Source organism: Pseudopipra pipra, chromosome 6 (genome assembly GCF_036250125.1).
Source record: "Pseudopipra pipra isolate bDixPip1 chromosome 6, bDixPip1.hap1, whole genome shotgun sequence".
Lineage (NCBI taxonomy): Eukaryota > Metazoa > Chordata > Aves > Passeriformes > Pipridae > Pseudopipra > Pseudopipra pipra.
This window is the reverse complement of record NC_087554.1, coordinates 44,885,639-44,909,926: the sequence shown is the minus strand read 5'-3', so window position 1 is coordinate 44,909,926 and position 24,288 is coordinate 44,885,639. Positions and strand designations below refer to the sequence as shown.

The following is a 24,288-nucleotide window of genomic DNA, read 5'->3' as shown; positions in this document are numbered from 1 at the left end:
CCAATTCTCAATACGCTAAACTTGCTTCCTTAACTGTCTCCTCCAAGGGATGTAATCTTTGAGTCAAGTTGTAGAAAATTCCCTCTCGTCCAAGTTGCATCAAATTATCCGCAGTGATTCTGAGAGAAAAATTATACTTCTGCTGTGCCAGCATCTGGAAGGCAGCCTAAATGGCAAGACTAAAGAGCAGTTTAATTGCACGTTCAAACATTTTAACTCTCCCCTTCCATATGGAATAAACATTCAGTTAAGAACAAACAGCAAAAAACTCCTGTGAGGGAGGTATTGGAAAGATCACCCTTCACCAGTTTAGGATGTCCAGCGTAAAAGTTGGGTAGGTTTGAAAGCCTGCAGTCTTACAAAGCTTTCAGATTCAGAGAGGCCAAGTTTGAGCTATTTAATGAGCTATATGTGCTTGCGCTGATTAGCTGAATAGACTGAGCGATCCCAGAAAACATGATTGTATGTACTCAAGTATTCACAGAAATAATTCACAGCCAGAAAATCTGTAAAGTCTTTTTAATTACAAGGGCATCCTGGGACAAGTCCAAAGAGGACAGAGCAACAGCAAGGCACTTTATTTTGCCAAATACTGTAACACAGTCATAGGAAATCCGGAGTTGTACAGCATAAACATCCCTCATCATACCCTGATCTCTGATTAGTAGGAAATGAATGACAGCAGTGGAGCTACTCAGTCTAATTATCAGTTCTGCTGCATTTCTAATAAGCTCTTAAAATCTAGTTTTGGAAGCAGGAATTTTGTCTCCTGAAGGGAATGGCTGATAGAAATGAGCAAGATTCCAGTTTCTCAAGCCTGGTCATTTCTCTAGCATTTAGTTCTCAGTGAATCAATAGGTTGAGGACAGAGCAGGACTTGTGTAAATTCTAATCCACTTTATCACTATTATTCTACAGTTTTCTAGGGACCCATTTCCATGTTTAGACATGGCCTGCCAATTCCAAGCTCCCCTGCTAAGTCTGGGGTATGTATGAGAATGACTCCATGATTCCATACGTGCCTGTCTATTAGGAGATAGACTGATCATCAATTAATTTTGACAGCCACTCTCTAGTAATGGTATTCAGCCAATGACTGTGTGAAGATCAGAGCTTGTGACTTAGATAGCAATTCAATGTTCCACTGGCTTCAGGAACCATTCAGACACTATTTCAAGTATGCATTCATAATTACACTTGCTATAGTGACAGAAGATTGGCTTTTGGCTGCTCTTAGCTCTAACTTTTCTTCCTTCAGGCTCTTCTTTCTTTATCAGTGTGCAAGCAAAAAAAAGCACCAAACCTCTTCTCTGACCAGCTAAAGGTCTTGGGAAGATGTGTCTGGGGACACAAATCAGTTAATAACTGCTGATATGGACTAATTTCTGAAGGCTATTTGCAAATTCATTCACTATTAAAAGTGGTAATTTACCACAAGGAAAACTGAGGTTCCATGACAAAAGGGGAAGTCAGGTGGCTGGCTCTTTCAGGCACATATATATATCTTCTTTGGCATGTTACATCATAGGAGATCAGTGAAAGAACTGTTAGATTAAAGTTCTATGACTGTTATGCAAATCCAAATGCAGGAAAAGCATGGGAGGGAAGAAAAGGGAGTTAGCAAGTCTTCAAAATCTCCCGTTTCGCCCACTGCTTTCTTTTTTATGTTTTGTAAAGCTGTCCAGCACATAAGGTAGAGTTCTGAGATGGTAATCCTGCAGTTAAGGAGAATGGGAGAATAGGAGGAAGAACCTATAGGGCAGGGCAAGTCATTTTTCAATCTAAATTGGCAATTCATGGCAAGCGTCTGAATTGTTTGGTATTACCTGGGAAAGAGTGGATAAAGACGGCCATATAATAGGTACCATTTACATTTCTGAGTGCTCTTCTCAAAAGGAATTACATTAGGGTAATGAGAGAGCAAACCTGGATAGAAAAGACATGACCTGTGCATCACATTCATGGAGGAACATATTCATCAGAACTTGCTCATGTTGCCTCGTGTCAGGGAAGAACCCTACTCATGGCTTCATTGTGTGCAAGACACTGCACCGGGCTGCACTTGACTGTCTTACTGTAAGTGGCAGTTTTGGATGGAAGACCTAGCCAGACTGCCAAACAGTAATGGAAAATGAACTTATGTGTAAATTAGACTCAATAAATTTTCTGCATTGATGAGAGTAATTACCCCTTACATAAAATTAGTAGGAAGAGGGATTGCAGAAAGAATAATGACATTACAAAATATTTTCTCTTCCAAAATATTTCAATTTGGTAATTGCAAATTATCTTTTTTTAGTACTTTACTATAATTAAAATTGGCATTTATGAGTGGAATAAGCATTTAAAAAGTAAAATGGAAACCTTTTCATTTGAAAATCCCAAATGAGGTATTTGAATTTTTTAATATCTACTTTTAGAAAAAAAGGAACTAGAACAGACACTTTCCATGAATTTCTGTTCTAAAAATGTCTCCGTTCTTAAGGGTACAGGGCAGCAGATAGACATGTGAAGACTTCAAACCTCAAGAAAACATTTTAAAAATTCATCTTGGTGACATGTGCCTTCCCACAGGGAGAGAGAGAGCATATATAGGAGTCTCTTTGCTTCCTTCAGCACCCTGCCATTTTTAGGTTAATATCAGATAGTGGGTGTTGCCTTATGTGACTCAAGAACTAAGTGCCTTTTTTTTGCCTGTTACTATATTTTTCTGGCCCTGAGAAACTATGGCATTGCTTCCTCTCTATTCCTCTCAGACAGACCTTCCTCTTAGGGAAGTTTGAAGTTTGTTGTCTCTCTTAGGACCAGATTAAGACCATTTCACTGCTTCCAGCTCTGGGGTCTTCAGCACAGGAAAGACATGGAACTGCTCGAGCAGGTCCAGAAGAGTGGCACAAAAATTAGCATAGGGCTTTCCTCTCCTATGAGAAAAGACTAGAGAGTTAGGGTTGTTCAGCCTGGAGAAATGAAGTCTCCAGAGAGACCTTTTAGCATCCTTTCAGTACCTGAAGGGGGCCTATACAGAAGACAGGGACAAACTTTTTATCTGGGCCTGCTGCGATAGGACAGGGTGCAATGGTTTTAAACTAAAAGAGGGTAGACATAGACCAGATATAAGGAAGATTTTTTTTACTATGAGGGCGGTGAAACACTGACACAGGTTGCCCAGAAAGGTGGGAGGTGCCCCAACCCTGGCAACATTCAAGGTCATATTGGACAGGACTCTGAGCAACCTGGTCTAGTTGACTAAACGTCCCTGTTTAGTGCAGGTGTGTTGGACTAGATAATCTTTAAAAGCTTCCTTCCAACTCAAACTATTCTATGATTCTATGTGGAGCAATCTAGAGGTTTGCATCTAATTCTACGTCTTCTGGTGGGATTAAAGTGTCTGATGTCTCCAGTCCACAGACAGTAACTAAATGAAAGCTGTAGCAAAGCCTCTTAGAAGAACCTGTTGGACTACTGAAAAGTATTTTTTCAATTCATAGGTTGCTTTTTTTTTTCCGCTGGCCACTACATCTGGAAGCAGAGCTGTGTCAATTCCTAAGCCATGTTACCCTGGTGACTTCTAAAACAGTCTTGTTGTCAATGATGCCATCTCTAAAAGATTCAGATTTTTAGGTGCCTCTCAGAACCAAAGTTCCAAATCATCCAGGCTTCACCTTTGGCTACTTTTATCCTTTTGCATCAGTGAAAGCAAATTGATATTATTTTATTTTCTCTTCTAAAGTTATAGAAAGCTAAAGCACTGTGATGTTTTGATGAACTAGAAGCTTTGAAGTTGCTGTTTCACATTATGACTGTCTTCCCTTTACTTCGTCCTCACAGTACCTGTTGTACCTTTCACTTTGAAATACATCAATCACTGAGGAGAACAAGCACCATCTGATGACTTCTCTTAAAAGGAACTGAAAGGGATATGGAACCAGGACAGAGGAGAAAGTGATAATTAGCTATTTTTCAGAGTACTCTAGACTTACAGCGTATGTAAAATTAAAGTTGTGTGGCTATACAGGAAAATTCCCTACCTCTCTCTTCCTCTTTTGTAATCATACAGCTTTTCCCAGAATTTGGAAGCATTAATGATGAAACACTTAGAAATCTAAACTAAAATTGGAAATAACAGCTGTGAGCAGCACTAAAAAAAAACACCTAAGTGACTGAATAACTTGGGATACAAAAATTAAAAGGAAGTCTCATGAAACTTGAAGATGACACTCCTATATTTACCCTGTACCTTTTCATTCCAGGAGATGTTGGCTAGTAGTTCAGGTACTTATCTTTGCTTCTCTGAATACCTGAATTTGAGCATTTTTGTGACAGATCCAAAATAAGGATAGTGGTGTTAAAGTCACTCCAGTTTTTCTTTCTTTAGAACTCTGGTTCCCAATGGAAATCCAGAACTTCATTTTAAGTACCTGTCTCTCTCTGTACATTACATTTGGGGCCCGGATGCTCATTGTGATCAAACAAACACCAGAAAGGGCAGCCATTCAAAAATTAGCTCTTCTCTCTTTTGACATGAAAACTGTATCTCTGAGAATTCCTGTTCTCTCTGTTTACATAAGCATGCCCCAGAATGTCCATCAAAATCAAATGCTAAAGTGACACCTACCTCTTAAAGCCTGAATGGACTTAGTTGCAACCTGTTTATTTCCCTCATGACCAATGTACTTTTCAAGCATGAAGAGAGCAACATCAGACGCCTCAGTAATTGAGAAGCAGAATACTTAGAGAGTTCAGAGACTTGTGAAATTAAATGGCAGTTGAATGGGGTTTTCAGGATTGCAAACTTGAGCTTCATTGTTGGATCTTAAATTTCATTTTGATGCCTTAATTTTATTCTGGACATTGATATCTGAAAACATAAATTTTACACCAAAACACTAAACATAAAATTATAATATTAAACACAAAACATTGGATAGCAAACAGATGCTCTAAGATGGGAGCACTAAATTTAGTAAATGTGGGAAAGAACAGAAGTAGCTCTGATATCTTTATTTAAAATCATTCCTGTCTATACAGACAAATTGATTAATATATTTCTCAGGTGAGCTGCAAGTAAGAAATTAAGCATCTAAAATACAAGTTAATCAGCAGTGCACCACTGTTCTCTATACTATACTAATTAATTATACCACATAACTGATGCAGATTTATTCACTCTATCTGGTGGATTTTGTTAGAGAGGGCAATAGAGAAAAGCTGCATTTTACAAAATTTATGAATGTTCTGCAATCACTTAAACTGTTAAAAAATTCCATGAGATGCTTTTTCTGAAGATCTTGGAAAAAGTCTTCATCAATAATTAGCAGGTTTTTATGTGCACTCATTGATACATTTAAAGGCAGTATTTTCAGTGGGTTTAGTTAGGATTTGTTAGTGTTACAACTGATAAGTCAAAAAAATGCTATGACTTGTTTCCTAAGAAAGAAAGAGATCTTTGTCTAGATCTGTCAAAGTGATCCTAATTTGCTATAATATTTATTTTATGCCACAGTATAACAGGGAAAATAAGACTTTTCAAAAAAGCCACTTGAAAATCTTTAGGTTTTCCTGTGCCTTGTACAAAGAATCTGAATTTCATACCATTCCAAGTATCACCATGTTGTAGGTTATAAATCCAAGGGGGGAATTTTTTCTTCCCCTGCTCTGCTGTAAGAAAGACGGAGTTCGAATGGGAAGGGGAAAGGGGGGGGGCAATTAGTTTTACAAAAGATCTAACCAGCAGAGCCACATTCCTAGCTAATGGCCCATCGAAGAGACTGGAGTAAGGGGGGAGGAATTTTGATTCGGTAGCTGGCCCTCCTCACAAAGGAGAAAAGAGTTTTTTGGGTCTCTCTCTCTGGAACGGAGACAGGATCTGTGTGTGGGCATTTTGGAGAAAAAGCCTTGAGGCTGATTTTTCTGGCTCCCGACCTGGTCAGCCCTGATCACTGGCCTCAGCTTGCTTGCAAGCTGCTTTTGCCTCCAGCCCGAACCTGCTGTGTTTTCATCGGAGAGTTTTGTGCTCGCTGGGAGAAAAGGGAGGAGCCTTGAAACACCATCATCCGAGAGCAACAGTGAGTTCCGTGGGGGTGGACTGCTTTTCTTTTCCCCTTCTTTCATTGGGGGAAGGGTCCTCATTTTTTCGGCTTCTCCCGTGATCCGAGACCCCCGACCCTCCCCCCAACCCCCGTGCGGTGACCGCCAGAGCCCAACATCGCCCCCTGCTGGCCACGATGGAGAACTGCAGGCTCTGCACCTCCAGTGATCCAACAGCGCCCCCTGCTGGCCGGGATTAGAACTGCACTAAAGGACAGAGAAGTGTTCAGACTTTTTTTTCTTTTGTTTGAAGGGGACTTTTGGGTACAGGACTATCGTCTAGTTGGTTTTTTGTGTTCTGTTACTGTCCTTGCCAACATAAATATATCTTTTAATAAAGAGTTGTTATTTCTTATTCTTTTTCCATACTTCCTCGACTAGAGCCCCCTTAATTTTGGATTTACAATTGCTGAGAGAGAGGAGTTTGGTCTACCTCATAACTCATCCTCTTTAGCAAACATTCCAGTCTCATCAAACTGAGAAACACCATTTGTGAAAAATGCTACACACTGAAAGGAGTACAGTATAATCCTTTCCCAGATCTGGGTGGTAGCTCAGACCTTTCACCTTGTTCTCCTTCCAATTTTATCTCCTACTCTATACCTGGCTTTTTGACAGGAGCAGGAGTTCTAGGTGAATGGTCAATAACTTATAATTTTTACAGATTACTTCATTTTTTCTCATATATGCAACAAATCCATGACTATCTGGTACTGAGTAGCATAGGAGTAATTTCTTGCCTCACAACATGTTTAGTTCAATTCCTTCTGCTTTGGAAAATCAATTTGTATCACTTGAATTCAAATTAGTCTTTCTATCTAACAAGGATTTAGGAAACTCACAGCTTTTTTTGATTAAATAAAACCAGCAATGATGATGGACTTGCATTGAAATGTATGCATTTTCTCCATTTGTGCCTTTGGAAAATATCCTAAACAAAGGCAGCTTATAGATGCATTCAAGAGCAATGAAAATTCCTAGTATGTTTGTTCAAATCTTTTCCTAGTGTCTAACCGGCTGAGAAAGCTTCTCATTATACTACTGAGTAATGAGAGAGTCTTCAAAACAGTTCCTAAACTACATTCTAAAGGTGGTAAAGTGCAATAAATTTCACTGAAAAGCTGAAAATGAGCCCCTAATGATTTGGAAATATATTTTCCTATAGTAGGTTCTGTGTTTATTTGCTGCCACTGAATACAGTCTGGAGCTGAAATGAAAAACAGGAATGTCGGAAAGGAAAGGATACATATGCAGAAATTTTCATTATAGAGCAAGGAGTTATTAGCTTCTTTCTCTGCTGCTTCAGTGAAATTGCATTGAGGATACAGTACTTAGCCCTGGACTGCTTACAAGCACAAAGACCTGAAAGAACAAAGGAAACCTAGGAAAAGATGAAAACTAAACATAGAGAGAGACTAATTTAAAGATAATGGTATGATGAATGAACTCATATCAGAGTAAGGATTCTTGGAACTGCTTTATTATAAATCAGTTACAGGCAAAAATGCTCCAAAGAATATGATGACAAGTCCTCCTTTTTTCCCCATTTCTGACTTGACAAGCAGATCACGATTTTGTAGAATTAATTTGCTATTCAAACTTATTTCCCAGTTAAATTTAGTGGCTCATCCACAACTAATTTGTAAGGATTTGCTATTTGAAATTCCAGCTGTGCTGTTCAGATTTGATAGGCTACAGCAAACACATGGCATGTTTGTTCCTAGGAGGATGCCTGTAACATCTCTGCTGGCAAGCTTGTCTATTAGAATATTTTTGGAAAGCAGGCACAAAAGAGGCAATAACAGTGACAGAAGATTGTGTTCTGACATGCAGAGCATGTTTTCAGGGGATGGTTCTATTTCAGGACCCCATCTTTAAGAAAAAACATCCCTTAGGTCAGGGGGGTGTCAGACAGTGAGCATACTAAGAACAGAAGGACCTGAATGTTAACCTGGCAGCGGAAGAAAGGCCCATATGGCCATGATGGAAGGGGTAACAGGTACTGGTCACAGTTGTCAGCCATATGGCAACTGAATTTGATAAGACAGTACATGAGCATCAATAATAAACACTAAATGTATTGGGATAAGAACTCATTTACAGACTAGATGTAAAAAATTAAATTAAGCAAAGGAAAACTACACAAGAGAGGAAGAGTGTAAAAACCTGCTTTATTGGGCTATGGAATTAGCATTTTGAGGAAAGGTGTAAGTGCCATCTCTTCAGAAAAAAAGAGTGGACACACATATTGCAAGGATATAGCCCTGTTTCATTAATTATGAGAGAGATGGACAAGAGATAATGAAGTATCTTTGTATCAGATTTCCATTCAAGTATACAGAAGAATCAGTATTTACAGGTTTTGTTTTCAGGCTCCTTCTCCACCCTTGTTACAATGAGAGTGGAATCCGCATGCAGTGAGTGTGTTTAAATGACTTGCAGCTCATTTCCATTTAGAATGTCTGTTTAAATAGCAATTTAACCTCTGGCTGTCTTTGGTGTTGGGTAATACATGTAAAATGGTCACCAAGAATTGTGTATGAAGCACAGGTTGAAAGGAACATACTGAAACTTCTTGGCTTTTTTTTACTTGCTTGTTTTATTTTCTCCTTTAGGATGTCAAAGGGAGAGAGGATATAGGCAACAAATCAACAAGGAAGAGAAGAATCAAGATATTTACAGTAGAAGATGAGGCAAAGGAAAGCTGGGTGGCTCTCATCACGTAAAACGTGCTTTTTCTGATCACCCTCCTGGAACCAAGAACACAATACTCTATTTGGTGCTCAGATACCATGCTGACGAGTTTCAAATGCTTGGCTTGATAAAGTAAATAGAGTCTTAAGTAGCTCAGATGAAAATGAAATTTTGTTGAAAAAATGAAGATTCAGTACAAGCAAACATGATGTGCTGTTTCTTTTGTCATTATAATAAAGCTTTGTTTTCTTTAATGTGTACTTCCCCTGAAATACTGGAAAATTTAAATTCCTCTAGGTTTTTTATATATATATATAAGCCACATATCAAAGTAAGATTTATTCATAACTATCTTGCAGTATCATGGTAGACATGTAACACTATCTTTGTCCTGCCTAGTGCTACATACAGTATTACGTAACATGGAAAACTGTTTAGGGTCCAAATATTCCAAATGCTGTGCAGATCTCTTTGTCTTTGCAATGCTCCATTTAAAGTTTAATTGAGATATAAAGGTTTTTTGCCCACAGGAATCAACACCTTCATTTAAAAGTAGAACTAAATTGCAAATTTTCCTATATGAGGCAAGTCGTTAACCTTTGCCAAATCGTTACCTCCAGAGATAATTAACAGTGATCTTGCAGAAAACCTAACTAATAAAGTAAGTTCTCAAAAAATAGTATAGAGAACAAATGTGGTCTCCCTCCCAGCTAAGGGGCTCATGACCCTGGAGAAACCAAGTTTCTATGGACTTAAAAGAAAATCAGGTGAAGAAAAAGAGGATTATTTTAATCTAATAAACCCCCAGGTACTGATCATCTTAAAATCAGTTGTGATGTTAGAGTAGAAAATTTATCTTGATATCAAATAAATTCTAGGTTACATTAATTAGACCATAATTCAATTAAAAATAATAAAACTTTTCACTAATTATTCAATAACTAACTGGTTCTGAATCTGATGAGATCTGAAATTGGCTAGTTACACAAGAAAGTTAAAGGCTTAACATGGGAAGCCAATGCCCCTGGCTTGTCTATTGACTTCAGTGCTCACTTCATTTGATTTTATCTTTTACTGTTCTCTAAAATATCCACAGAAACATTGAATTAATTTATAGGAGTATTGTGAAGATAAATACATTATAGTAGAATCCACCAGGTATAGCATACCTTATGTCCTCTCATGTCCTGGCAATTGCATGAACTTTATGAAGTTGCAGGGAAAATCACTGTGATTTTATCACTCTGTGTAATTCTTCTATAAATTATTTATAAGAATCTAGTAATATGACACATTCTTTCATGCTATAACCCTGTAAATAATCAAATAAAATATAAAATTATATGTGCGTCAGAATTGAGCAAGTTAAAATGAATATTTACTACTGTCACAAAGGTTCAGGCAAGTAATTTTTTACAACAGACTCTGAGATCTGGTTCCAGAACAGTACACAATGCCGTTTTCCTTCAAATGAATCAACTCAAAGAATAGGGACTATGGTATCAAGAAAGACCAACAGCCTCAACAACCTATCTGTCTCATTTGTTGTGGTACTTTTTGTTACTGCATCTGTCAGTTCCTGAGGGGAAAAATAAGTGGAAATTAGGCCATTCATACAAGGTAGGTCAATACTTCTCAGTAATTCCTCATTCTGTTATTGAATCTTCTGAGGAACAATACAAGACTTTTCAAATAGTCCATCTACTCGATGAATCACTGTCTTTCCTGTATTGAGTCAGTCACAATCTGAGTGTAAGGGTGACTGCAGCAAGTATTAGTGGGTCATCTGGAGCATCTCTTCTCAATACAGAGTGTGTAGGACACTGCTTTGTGCAGTATTGATGAGGCCAGAGGAGCAACAGTCATCCTCCACATGGGCTCATGTTTCAGTGATCCCATGCCAATAGAGAACAGCAACAACCAGAAATATGCTATGTATTTATAGGAAACCAGGAAAATTGTATTTTAATATAATGTTAAGTGCTGAGGCCTCTGCTATTTCTGATCTAAGCAGATCATCTTCAGCAGTTATTAGCAAGACAATATCTTGCACAATTAGAAACAGCAAACATCATTTATAAACTGCACAATACAAAATAAAACTTTGCTAATGACCTAAGAAATCTGTGTTCTCCACCTTTTCTGCCACTGACTCCTATTCCTTGATGGAAGCCAGTACATGGGTTTTTTTTACTTTGTACATGGCTGCCTTGATGAGACACTGATGTGGGCAATATGACATTGATGTCAATAAGAAATCTAGATGTGGGATACTTTCCTCCACTTATTTAATCAGTTAAATATATTTCTTTTTCTGCCTTTTGTATTGTTGGGCAGTTGGGCCTCTCCACAGATAAATCTAAGAAAATACATGGAAATGAGTGGTTTACTACCAAAACCTAACAGAAAGCAATGACCATGAAGTCACAGCTTTATTGAATCTGCTAAAAAAAAATTTGCGTAGTTAATAACTGCAGAGCTTTCAAGCTCCTTAAATTGGGCTGAGTAGTTTCCTGTGAGTGTATTAGTATTTGCTATAGATACAAATTAGAGAAGTACCATAGTAGTTTGATAGATTTTTGCATTTGGGGTTATTCAGACATGCGGGGGGTTAAGCTAGGGCTTACTGAACTGCTGACATAAGCTACATGAGATCTTTATTCCCAGGCTGAATAAATGCTTACACGCATCTGGATCAAAGACTTGCATTAACAAACTTAACATTAATTTTCTTCTAAAGCTTTTTACCTTCTAAAGCAGTACCTTCATGACATCAATCTCTAGGATATTCCCTGAAAGCTATGCAAGTATGTAAGCACATGAAAAGTGAGTGTATTCAAAAACTGACTGAATATTGGCAGGAAATTACTGTGATATTTTGCTCTTATGCATATGGTAGAAAAGGACATAGGCAGGAAGAGAGTGGTGCAGAACACAATAAAAGGAAATATCGAATGCTGGAGAGCCACACCGATAGATAGAATGTCCTGACCTTAACAAATAAAGCTAATGATTGGATGGGAGATGCAAATGTATACTGAGCTCTTAAAGCTGGAGCAGAACAACTAAAGCAAATTTAAAAATCCAGAAGACTTGTTCTGAAAAATTTTAGCCCATGGTAAATTGTAGAGGTGGCCTCATAACACACCAAATTTGCAACTGTTATAAATAAAGTTCCATGTTTAGCATCTCCCAGTTTTATTTACCAAATTACATTGTTTTACTCTCAGAATTTGATTCAATGCTGCATCAACAGGTAATACATAATTAGGAGTGCAATCAATGTCAATATTGAAATATATAAACTCATTAATAATAAAGAACAACTAACAGTATGAATATGAAATTTGGAAGGAATTGATAAATTCAGTAGGATTAAAAAGATAATAATAGAAAAACAAGGCTGAAAGGAAGTTCTAAGGCCCAGCTACAGGGCCTACTGTAAGAAGAATGCTGTCCTTGTCACTGTCTGGCTTTCGTTGAAAATACACCATTTTCCCCCACCACAAAATTTCATAAGAATTTTTAAAGTAAACTTATAAGTCCATATTGTCATGTGGATCTTCAAAATTTTCTCCAGAAAGAAAATCTAAGATTCTCTGAGCTGATAAAGATATAATTTTAGCCATTTGCCCACATTCTGTTTAATGATTAATTTGGAACAGATGTCCCTCAAGTTATCCTGTTTAGCTCTGGTTAATTCCCTCACTACTAAGCAATGTAGGACAGCTCCAACACAATAATGTGTGTAAGTCTCAGTGTAAAATAAACTGATGTTTTAGGAAGTCAATAAGTATCAGAATGAATGACATTTTTTATCTGAAACAAGTAGCAATAAAGCTTGAACACGATTTCGTTTTTCCTGTTGCCCACAGAAATTCACCCTGTACTCAGGAACACTTTTTTCTAATCTAACTTTTATCCAACCATCTAAGTTTCTAAGTGAAAATGCATGTTTTTACTGAAGAACATTTCTCTGGTTCTAATGTTTCAGTAAAAGCATCTTGAATTGCATTGTTTTGAGTTGTCAAACTTGAAATATGTCTTCTCCAAATCCACTATCAGCTCAGAGAAAGAATCTCACTGAGTTTTTTAATTCATACCTTTTTGTGGTACTTTTCTATGTCATCTGCATAAGTATATATTTTACTGTTGAACTGTATTATTCTATTTCTAAAAAAATGTCCATTTTTTTAAGTTTTAAGGCATACAGAACTGTCTAGTGTTCTAACTAACCAGACCAGTTCTGAGCTAATGTTTTCAGGAATAAATAATCAAAGTAAAGTGAAAGTTATTCTCTCTACACTAATGAAGACAGTGCAATCTTCTTCAAAACAACTGTGAAATGGTAATATAAGAGGTTTAAAAACCAAAAAGAAATAACACCATAGACTATGTAAGTAAATAGAATCAGAGAATAATAGAAGAGAATATGCTGAGGACAGGAGTGCACTTGTCCAGAGAGGTGCACAATGCACACACCACCCTAAAGATAACCCCTACCAACCAAAACCATACTCTCTCAAATAGATTACTTCTTTGAAGAAACTTCTTGTCAGACAGATATAATCATATCATAAGTCCTATACTATACTATCTGGGAAGATATATAGAAAGTCAATCCTCAAACTATAAACTATCCTGGAAGAAGGTCATAACATGAATCTCTTTTTCAAATTCTCTTTCCTCCTCTTCAAATAAAGCTCTTCCTTTTAAAAATGCTCAGAAACAAATTTCTGTGCACCAATACACACCAAATAAGGTCAGACTGTGCCTAGGCAAGAAATGCAAAATCTTACAATGCATTTCTCACACCCACCACAAAGTATGTTCACCTTACCCCCTTCTCACAGCGCACTCAGAATGTAACCCACTTCCTTCAGTACACTACATGCCATCATAAAAGCTTTGTGCATGAAATTAAACAATGGCTTATAAAGCAAACTTTCTCAGGGCAATCAGTAAGTCAGAAATACCCTTTTAAAAGGAGAATAATACTCTCCACAAGTCAATCATCTCATCTGACCACTCAATCTCTGACCTTTCAGCCCAGATCTGCAACAGAAATCTACAAAGCATCCTCAAAAGACAAGACTGTGAATGAAAATCTGTGACTATTAACATATGCATGCCATGGTTTTAAATTGTGGTTTTAAGCCCACTACCTGGGTCCCTTTCCAGATGCAGGTGATACAGTACATACTGATGTGGAAAATTGAGCTAGTTCCATCCTGTTATTAGGGTGACAGGGTATCATGCTTATAATCTACAGAAAAGGCAATATTTGCTAAATGTAACATTCCTAAATTGACTGATCTGGACAGCTTTCAGAACCCAAAAGTTTTCAGGGAGCAACAAGGGCCAGCTGCCAAGGTGAGCCAGAAGCCAGGTGTGATAACAGACCATGGCAGCAGTGTCCCAACCAGCAAGTAGGCAGGATGCAGAGCAGTGATTCCAGTTTAGAAGAGACACTGATCAAGAGACTGACCAGAGTCAGACACAGCACAGTGACCACTCAGCAAGTCTGCAGCAGTGAGGCAGTCCAAGGCCAAGCCAGGAAGCCAAAACGGTGGGTCCAGGTCAGAGTCACAGAGGAGGGAGATTAGGCAGAGCTGTAGTTGCTACACAGTTCTGGTGTGTTATGGGCAGAGGAAGCACTAAAATCTCCCCATAAAAGAAGTTCCCAAGAGAAAGAAGTAGCAGGCCCTCACTTCTAGGTCTATTCACAACAGCTTTTTAGCATCTACCTTTGCCACCTGAATTTCTAGAAGGGGAACACTCTCTAGTTGGAGAAATGTCAAAGAATGGAGAACTGCAACTAAAATCTCAATAATCAGAAAGGGAAATCTTGACCAGGAAGTCTCAGACGTCCTTGTCGAAAAACTAGAACACTATGATGTAAAGATTTCTGAACAGAATTGTGGAGTGGTTTAGAGAAGACATACAGAACATACTAGAAAACATTTCTTCTTCTTTTAAGTTTTAATAGGTTGGTTGTTTAAAGGCAAATGAATTGATAAAATATAATTGGACTTTTCATCAGCTTTTGATTTAACACTGCAAGAAATTTTGATTGACTGTTTTATTTTCTAAATCTCCCTTTGAGAAGCACACTTAACATTGTAAAATCTTGCATGCGTGCTTAAAGAAACAAATATCAGTTTCAAATATGAAACAAAATATCCCGGTCCAAGAGAGCTTGGTTTACCTCTGACACTTTTTAGAGAAAGAAATGCAAAAATGCAGTAAGTGGAGAAGACACACATACATGAAGCACCTCAACTAAATCTCCTTGGTCAAAAATTTAAAATGTATTTTTTTTTCTCCCTTTTTGAAACATTATGTATTTTTCTTTTTCACTTTCATTTATTTCACAGTTTTTCTGGTGGACATATGATATAGTCACCTCACTATCACTTTCTTACTTTAATAGTAAGTACAGTCTAGCAGGTGCTTGTCACAGGCATGCAACAGAGACATTCATTTTCAGATCACTCCTTTTAGATATTCAGCCTGCAGCCAGGTACAGTACAATATCATATTTGTATAACGGGAGGTTAGAATTCAAGATAATAAGACCAGTTGTAGTAAATATTAAGCAGTAAACAGATTTCCTGGGTAGAATATAGATAACATTGTTGAGTGAGAAAGAGGTAAATAAAAAGCCATCCTCATACAATCAATAATTGAGGTCATGAGTTAAGCTGTGTCTCACCAGTGGTCCACCTAGTTCAATATCCTGCTTCTGGAAAGAGCCCACACTTGGTACTTCAAAAGAATGAAAAGCTATGGGCAGAGCCCATCATTATCTGACTGAACATTCTTGTCTGACTTGTTTAAACAAAATACTTACAAATGCATGCTGATCTCAGCATGAGCAAGGGGCAAGGTTCAAAATGCTTCAGAAGTTGCTCATTCCAACTGAATGACATTGTTCTACTGTGTGCTTTCTCTTCTTACCATTTTCCAAACACGAGCTCATTATATGAGGCATTGCAGCAAATGACTGCAGCTCCTACTGAAAAAAGGAGTGAGTGTCAGCAATCAGAAAGCCTTAAAGGATAGCCCCTCTTCTCTGCTTTTAGCCATATTGTCTTGGCACACAAGTTAGCACGCTCCAAGTTGCAAGCTTGGTCTTGTCAACATATCAAACTGGAGTGCTAATCATTAATAACTTATTCTGAGACAATATTGACAGCTGCTTTGCTTTATTACCAATGCCATCTGTGCCCAGCAACCCATAGTCTCCTTTTTACGACTTGTAAGCTTGCACTCCAAATGTTTTTCAGGCTGCAACAAGCAGAATGGAAATAACAGCTTGAGCTTCTTGAGAAATATCACCAGCCAACTCAGAGAGCCCAGAAGACAAAGAATATGATTGTAGAGTCCTACTGAGTTTCCAGCATGAGATAGCTTTAGGAATAACATGCTGCCATATGCCCTTTTCCTACTACTGTTCACTTCCACTACTTCTAAAGACCAATATCATGCACATGATGTTCAACTTGAACATGATATTTTCCATTCTGAGCAGTACTAAAGCCTCAATAAGATTGATTAGCAGATAAAAGTATCTGTAGCATTTCTGAGTCTCCATACTACAGTAATAATACTATTACTTTGATCATAAACCTCTCACTCTCCCAAGACTGAAGTGAATAAATAAAGAGGTGGCTCCCAGACAAAATTAATAATAATGCTTGTCCTTCCTAACTGAAGTGCATTCCTGCACAAATGAGAAATTTCAGATTTTAAATGTAAATTTAGCACCACTCATCGAAGATGATTCAGTTTTAAACAGACACCTACCTACCAAAATTATTTTAAAAATTCTAAGGAAAAAAACCTGAGAGTATTTATGCAAGCCCCTCTTGTGAATCAGCTCAATTGGGATGAAAATGCTGAGATAAAATGTATAAATTGACAGATAATTGATTGTTCTGTGCTAGTAATTTGGAAAAAGAATGGAAAAACAAAGATTTTTAAAAGAAATAGAAAAACTTTTAATTTTGGATGGCTTTTTAAAGTACATGTGCTTTTGATTTTTCTATAGTTCTACTTCAGGCAGCAGTGGAATGAGGCCAGAGGTCTACCACTTCTCTAAGAAAAACTGTCTTGTGCCTAAGTGAATTTCATCACTTGCTCTTTTTAATTCAGACAAAAGAAAAAGATAAATTGTGCTTTCTTCACATGTATGTATGTAAATGTAAAAATTCAAATGCAAACTCAGTCCAAAGCAGAAAGGTCTGGAACAGATGGCAGAAAGTCTTTAGAATGTCAGTTGAAAAGAGGCCGTCAGTGGCAGACAATAATACCTCCATCAAATAATAAAGGAAAAACTCTACAATGAAGAAGGAGTTTAGGTAGTTTGTTAGAGCACTTGTCAGGAAAAGAAGGGAGTAAGTGCTTCCTGGATGAAGAAGGTCCATTTTTAACCATCCAAAGAAGGGACTGGGAGCTCATAAAGCTTGTCTGCTTTTACCAGCCTCATCAATGATCTCATAAAATACACTATCTCTGCAGAAATTGCCTCTATTATATCTTTAGAAATGATAGGTTCAGTAGCCTCACTACTACCATGTAAGAGTCAAAAGTTAGCATGAAGAGAGGGGCTTCAGAAGGTTGTTTAGAGGCTGTAATTTCAAGGTAAGGGCTTTGCAGGCTAGGTTAGGCTGAAAAAGGTGATGAACGATAATTACTACAAATTTGATGTATGTAATTATCTCACACAGGTGACTTGCCAGGACTGATAACATGCTGGCAATTCCAACACAGAAAATTTTTTTAGCCTGAATAAGTTGGCATCTCTGGTCTTCAGCTCTCAATGAATGAACACAATTTCTGCTAGCACATGATTCATTGTGCTTCCTCAGCACACTTGACCCTTGATCATACCCATTAATAGTTAGCAGAAAGAAAAACAATCACAGTAACCCCACCTCCTCTCGTATCACAGGCCCAACCTCAAAAGAAACAAATCTAATGCTTTGAAAACTGGATTGTGTGTCTCTACCCATCTGTAACAAGACTGAATCCTGCAAAATCAGTGTCTTTTTCATAATGAGACACAATGAAGAGAGGACACACAAGAAATTGAGACGACAAGAGCTAACCAGGGGGCAAAGTGTGCCCAGGAGCTACTCCTCTCAACCCCGATTCTGGGAGTCTGCAGGATACTGCAGTGGCTGGTGAACAGTGTAAGACCTGACAGGTCCACTTCGAAAAAGGAGTCAAAGAAAGGCTCTTTTTCATTTGGTCATTACTCTGTCTGTCACACTGTAAAACACTGCTCCCCTAGATCAAGTTTTCAATACCACATACACAGTCATCAATAGTTCCCGTTAGCTTTTATGGGTTAAGTCCAGGGAACATTTGATCTTATCTCTCAATTCTCCATCCCTTTTTGCCGTGCACAGCATTAAAAAATTTAAAAATCAACTCAGTCTTTCTCCAGCAACTAAAAGCATGAAAACAAATGTAACTGATTATTTCAATAATACTGAAAACACTTAGAATTAAGGGCTGAATAATCACTCATTCAGTAGAATTCTAATTAAAGACTGAATTACATATTAACAACCAGGTAGAAATCTTAAGGATTGGGATTTTTTTATTACTGTTATCATTGCTTTGGTCTATTCTAAATACAAGGAGCTTTATTTATAAACTCCAGTAGTCTCTGCTGTACATACATTTAGCTATGTTTCCACTAAGTTATCCCTTTATTTCATGACATTTTCAGTTTCAGATAGAACATTTATACTCTCCCTTCAGGCTCAATTTTAATGTCAAAACAGAAGGTTGTATCAATAGTCCTTAGAGCTTTAAATGTGACTTTGGAAGTCGTACTGGGTGCCATGTATGAAAAAGAGAGTGTTGACTATATCTATATCTAGTCTACATCAAATGGTGTGTTAAAGATGTGTTTATTGAACTTGAAATTTGCCAAAGCACAGACTGACATAAGGTCCTCCATCAGGTGTCAGATAGAACAAGCTGAACTGCAAAGACGGAAAAGGGATTTTCTTTTTCTTCTCATTTTAGTAAAAAACCCAAAGCTCTTTGACCCAATTCAATTTTTACCTCAAAAACAACAACTGAAAGAATTTCCAGGTTTTGCTGGAGGACATTGAGGAAGTCTGTGAAGGTCAGTCTGTCTTGGTTAACAAATATTGGATCAAATATTGACTGAATAATCTTCAAGTCACTATGAGGGATCTCTTCCCTGTATGGAGAAGTGTTCTTTAATGTGTAGAAAAGTTGGATGCAGTTCGTCTGGTATCGGATCTGCAGATATCAGAGGTATCGGACCTGACCCGTCTCAAAGAACTGCCCAGCCCTGACATTTTGCATCTCTGCTGTCTTAGAGGCTACTTAAATCTGGCCTATGCTCAAAGTGCTTAGAAATTCCTCCTACCCTTGCAGCAGCTGATGCTTGGGATTCTTCTAACAAAGTACTCAGTGTCATCTGGCCTGCTGGCCATCAGCCATGGAATACCTCTATGGGAGCAGATGTATTAGATGGAAGCTGCTCATCTAGGCAGAGCCTGAAGTTTATGGAAATAACATCCAAGTGCACCCTGGAGTGGTGTGCCCTGGGGCTTGGCTCTGGCTTGCTCAAGAGGCAGCCCTGACAGCATACCCAGCAACAAATTCACCCACAAATTATATGGGTCATCAGTTGATATGACTGTGTGCTTGATCTTAGGGCCAGAAAAGTGTCAATGCAGTGATTCAGATTGAATGCTTTCATTCTTCCAGCAGTTTTGGACTTGCTGAAATCTCCTTGGTTGTGTCATGTAGGTGGATGAAATGATAATAATGATAAAAAACAGATCTGGAAGAGACTTCAAAAAGGGATCTGATTCAAAGCAGAACTAACTGCTGTTTCCAGCTCTAAAGATTTCCCAGTCATTTTTCCAGTGTTTTGTTTTCCATTATTTCTACAAACAGAAAGCTTCTCCTACTGCCTAAATGCTTTGTCTTTTCTCACCATAAATGGTGCTAGTCATCAGTTGACTGTTTTTTAAATCCTGAGTATTTTTAATTTTCCCAGGTGGACTTTCTCTCTGATGAGAACCTTTTTGTCGAGTGACTGAACAGGGCAGGAAAGGGTAAATCCACTCCACATTTAAGAGCTCTAGATGGATCTCTTGAGAAGGCACAAGGTGAATAACGAAGATCATTTATTACAGTTTTTTTTGTCTAAGCTGTAGTAAAGATTTTTGTGGAATCCTACTGATTACAGCCACGGCACAAAAGTCCTTCTTACATCATATGCAGCTGGGTTGCATGCAAAAAGGGCAATGGCTTGCTTGCACTTTTTGAGCAGTTTTCCAGTGCACCTCTGATTTGTAACTCATCTTGTAAAGGCTCTGAAATTCCTTATCTAGAAAGGTTTTATAATCATCTTTTCCATAATCTATGCTGCTAATGCATCTATCACAGAACTTCCACCTAAAAATAAACCCAATGTAAATGCCCATATTTTGTATTATGTTGTGAGGTACCACATAGAAAAAAAAAGAGTCTATAAAGAACAAGGTGCCAGATAAGTCATTGGCTTATAGGTTGTGGCAATATCCACAACACTAGGCCCACCAAATGTAAGAAGCAGTGAATGGCAAACTTTGTTTTCTGTCACTCTTAGGAAAATGTAAAATCCAATATATACTATGCAATATCACCTAATATTGAAAGGATATATTTATTTAAACTTTCAAATCAGCAAAGTATTTGGGAAGGAAAAACTATTAGTTCACTGTAGAGCAGTCAGATAAACAAATCTCCCTTTAACTGACACCTATGCCAGCGTATTCAGATTAAGCATGACAGAACCACTTGATATTTTGGTGGTGAATCCTCTACATAGTTTCTTGACCCTGACCTATTTCAGCCACTGCTTGTGATTGTTGATAACTCCCTCACGCCTGTCCAGTTGAAAATCAGCCTTGCCTGCCTTGTCAGTGAAGATATACGAACCTTGACCATGCAATTCCACCCTGTAACTGTTGTGTTTTCTGTTTCAAAAGCATTAACTGCTGTCCGTCACAAATGCCTATCCTAAGTCTGATATCATTTATTGATCATTTTGAAGTCTACCAAAATGTATGGTGAATGCTCTTGGCCCAATGTTACATCTTTCAGCTACCCCTTTTATTCATGCTAAGAGCTCAATGCTGAAATTTTATAAGATCATAATGCATTGCCACTGAACACGCACCTCTCCCATGTGCCAGAGGAAACCACTCTGCAGAAGAGTTATTAGAAGATGCGTATCTGGGTCTCAGAGTCTAAGTCATTCTGGAGTATTGGCTTACTCTATCAGGGAAGGTCTGTTCCTCTTACTAGTAGCAGCAAAATGTACGGGGTTAGTATCTCATGGAATATAATATCTATGCAAACGCAGTATAACTGACCAGAAGTAGTGGCAACACATATTTCATTCATATTATCCCTTTACAATATCATTCTCAAGAAACTAGCATAACAGAGCTAGCATAACATAGCATTAACTCTCTAGGACTGAGTGCAGTCCCAACTCACATTCACACTTTTGTTTAGAGACTGAGATTATTCAAGACTAGTTCTTCTAGACCAGCTGGTAGTCAGAAGAAAAGAGAGTTCTACTTATAACCAGATATAAGGATGGGAACACTACTAGGTCCTTCTAACTCCGTTACACTTTGCTGCCATTTGATTAGTGAAATCCCTGGGCACTGCTGAGGCTGGATACATTTAAGCAGGAAACATAAGTACATATAGGTCCTGGTACCAAGCACATGGGCTATTCTCAAGCACATATCCACCTGCAGAAGCTGACCAATTCTCTGTGTTAAGACTTCAATTAAAAAAAAACAAACTGCCTATTATGAAAGTAAATCAGTCCCAAAAAAACATGAAACATTATTGTTAATCTACTGCTGAGTCAAAGGAATATATTAAATGTTTTTCATTTAAGATCAAAAACTGTACACAGACATCTGGAAAAATTACTAGTGTTATGCCAAGATCTTCTGCTCATTTCCATTGGCATGGTGGCCTTTCTGGTCAGGATGCCAAGTCTGTAATAATCAGCAGAATTAAGGGCTCTCAACGCTTCAAAAGATTGAGACTTAATTGCTACAAATTTTGTTAATGCCAAGGGGGAAGATAGGCATCAGGATTTGGGCCTTTGCCCCAAAAGAACAGTACAAACAACATCTATAATTATTAGACAGTTGTCAGGACAGTGCTGAGAACTGGGCTGTACAGAAGCCTGCCTTAAAATTTGATGAACTAAAAAAATGAATAAGCTTTGGGTTCAAAAGGTTTCCTTTAATGTGCATCAAGCATTTTCATGAAATAGAAGTAACTGCACAAATTTGCTATTTAGCAATAATGGGTCATATCAGAGCTGGCTATGTCTTGATCTCCTGTTGAGATGACAGCATGCACCATGCACTGGTCTTCTGCCAAGACAAAACAAGCGTTAGCAGATTTATTCTTAATGAGCTCATCACACTGAAGTACCAGTTAAAGGGAGTAGGTCACAGATTATGTTTGTTTAGTTGTCCCCATGTGCCTTGTTAATTCAACACACAAATGTGATGCTGTGGATAGGAATCATCTCCAATCCATCGTGCCTGACCAACCTCTGCACTGACATTTATAAGTTTTCTTTCTGCCTGAATTTGGGGTACAACTCCAAGGTCTACAGAATGAATTTTATCTGTGCCAGGTTTTAATCTAGCCCTGCATAAATGTACTTTCTCCTCTCATCATCTTTTCTGACCTCTTTCGCTACTGAAAAAAATCTTAAGCAAAGTTGGACTTTGTGGCCTTGGTTGAATTTGGTGATCTTAGAGGTCTTTTCCAACTTAACTATTCAAAGTTTGAGGTAGGGAGACAGTTTCCAGCTCTATTATATTGGTACTTTCAGATCATATTTCTCTTTATGCATTTACCCTTCTCACACATGTTTGCGTGTGGATTCAAAAATGATTAGAGCATGAAAGGAAGATTAAGAACGAGAGGAGACAGATGTAGGGATCTGCTGAAAGACCCACACTACATTCTTTTCAAGGTACATAAGAAACCTAGGATCAGCTGTTGGGTATTGTTACAGGACATGATGACACACACAGCCACACAGGCAGATATTAATGCCTAGAGAACACCACAATCCCTCATTCCCAAACCCCCATCCCTCCGATGAACCATGCCCACCTACCTTTTGGTTTAATGCCTTTCTGCACAACAGAACATCCTTCACATGAAAGTAGGGTACTCGCTAGAGGAAGATCTTAAAGACCCAGAAGCTGTGCTGCATTTCTTTATTGTGTAAAGGAACGAGGTTTACGTTTTAATCCATGACTTCATTTCTCTGTCAGAAAATGCTTAGAATTTTATATGCAGTCTTAATCCCTTTCTCCTACATGGGAAGACAGTATCCATTGCCATATTAGTAAGGAAAGGCATAGGTTAAGATGAAATAACCTTATATAACTATTACATACCAGTATGTTAATTTTCTTGCAGATGCATCATCTCCCCTGCTAGTCTTCTAACATCAAACTCATTTTAAATATTCTGTCTTGGATTTCATAGAAGAAGCAGTATGTGATAATGCTGTATGAACACTTAACAGCAAATGCTATTTTCCCAGAAATCAATTTTGTGTCATAGCCCATTAGGTACTTCATGGCAATGCAACGTTTGAAACTACAAAAGCTTTAGTAGGGCATCTGGATTACAGAACAGAATCTTCTTCTTGACAGGATATGCTTAAACTACAGCTTTGACGGTGAAGATACCTAAAAGGGCTTCTATACCTTTCTTCTCTTCAGTTTTGTTTATAGAGCTATCTTGGAAACCACAGCACAAACCGAGTTCTGAAGTAATTCAGCTTAAAGATAAGCCTTTCTCTTTTGTTTAGTGAAAGGGGCTGAATCCAGAGCACAGAGGTGTAACCCCATTAACGGTTGTACTGGCAGAAGGAAGAGACAATACAGTGTTGCATGAGAGCACTAACAAGAGCAGGAACTCCTTAAGCCACTTTTAGTGCTTGTAGTCAGTGCCTTGTTATTTCATATCTACCTAAAAACTTGTCCTATCAAAGACTAGCTCTTGCAACTCAAATTTTATTCAGTAATCAGTTTCCCAAGGGTTTGTTCCTTGTGATTTCAAAGGTGTACAGAAATTTTTCATCAACTAGGACTAAATTATACTCCATAAGGGGCAATTATTTGGAATGCAGATAAAATGTAAGAAAAGGCTACATATTAATGGTGTCAAAGCTGGCTTCTTTTTCAAAGCAAGTTAAGGCAGGAAGAAGTTGGCATTATTGGTAAGTGAACCACCTCCAGAGCAAAAGCATTTCACTGATGGAAAGAGTCAATACACAATAACACACTTGTGAAGCAGTTTATGATGGCTACACAAGATAGAGTTCAGTAACAGCAATAACAGATCAAAGAGCATAGAAGTAGCATGAAAGCTCTTAAGATAAAAACCATAAACTCTCTC

The 24,288-nt window shown here is 37.9% G+C and overlaps 1 long non-coding RNA gene across 1 annotated transcript; it reads left to right on the top strand.

Annotated features, from left to right (window-relative positions):
- Positions 1-1,590: 1,590 nt before the first annotated feature.
- LOC135416798 (uncharacterized) lies at positions 1,591-4,010 on the top strand. The gene is made up of 3 exons (XR_010431737.1): positions 1,591-1,909; positions 2,009-2,143; positions 3,829-4,010. It is a non-coding gene; the product is annotated as an uncharacterized LOC135416798 (long non-coding RNA).
- Positions 4,011-24,288: the final 20,278 nt, after the last annotated feature.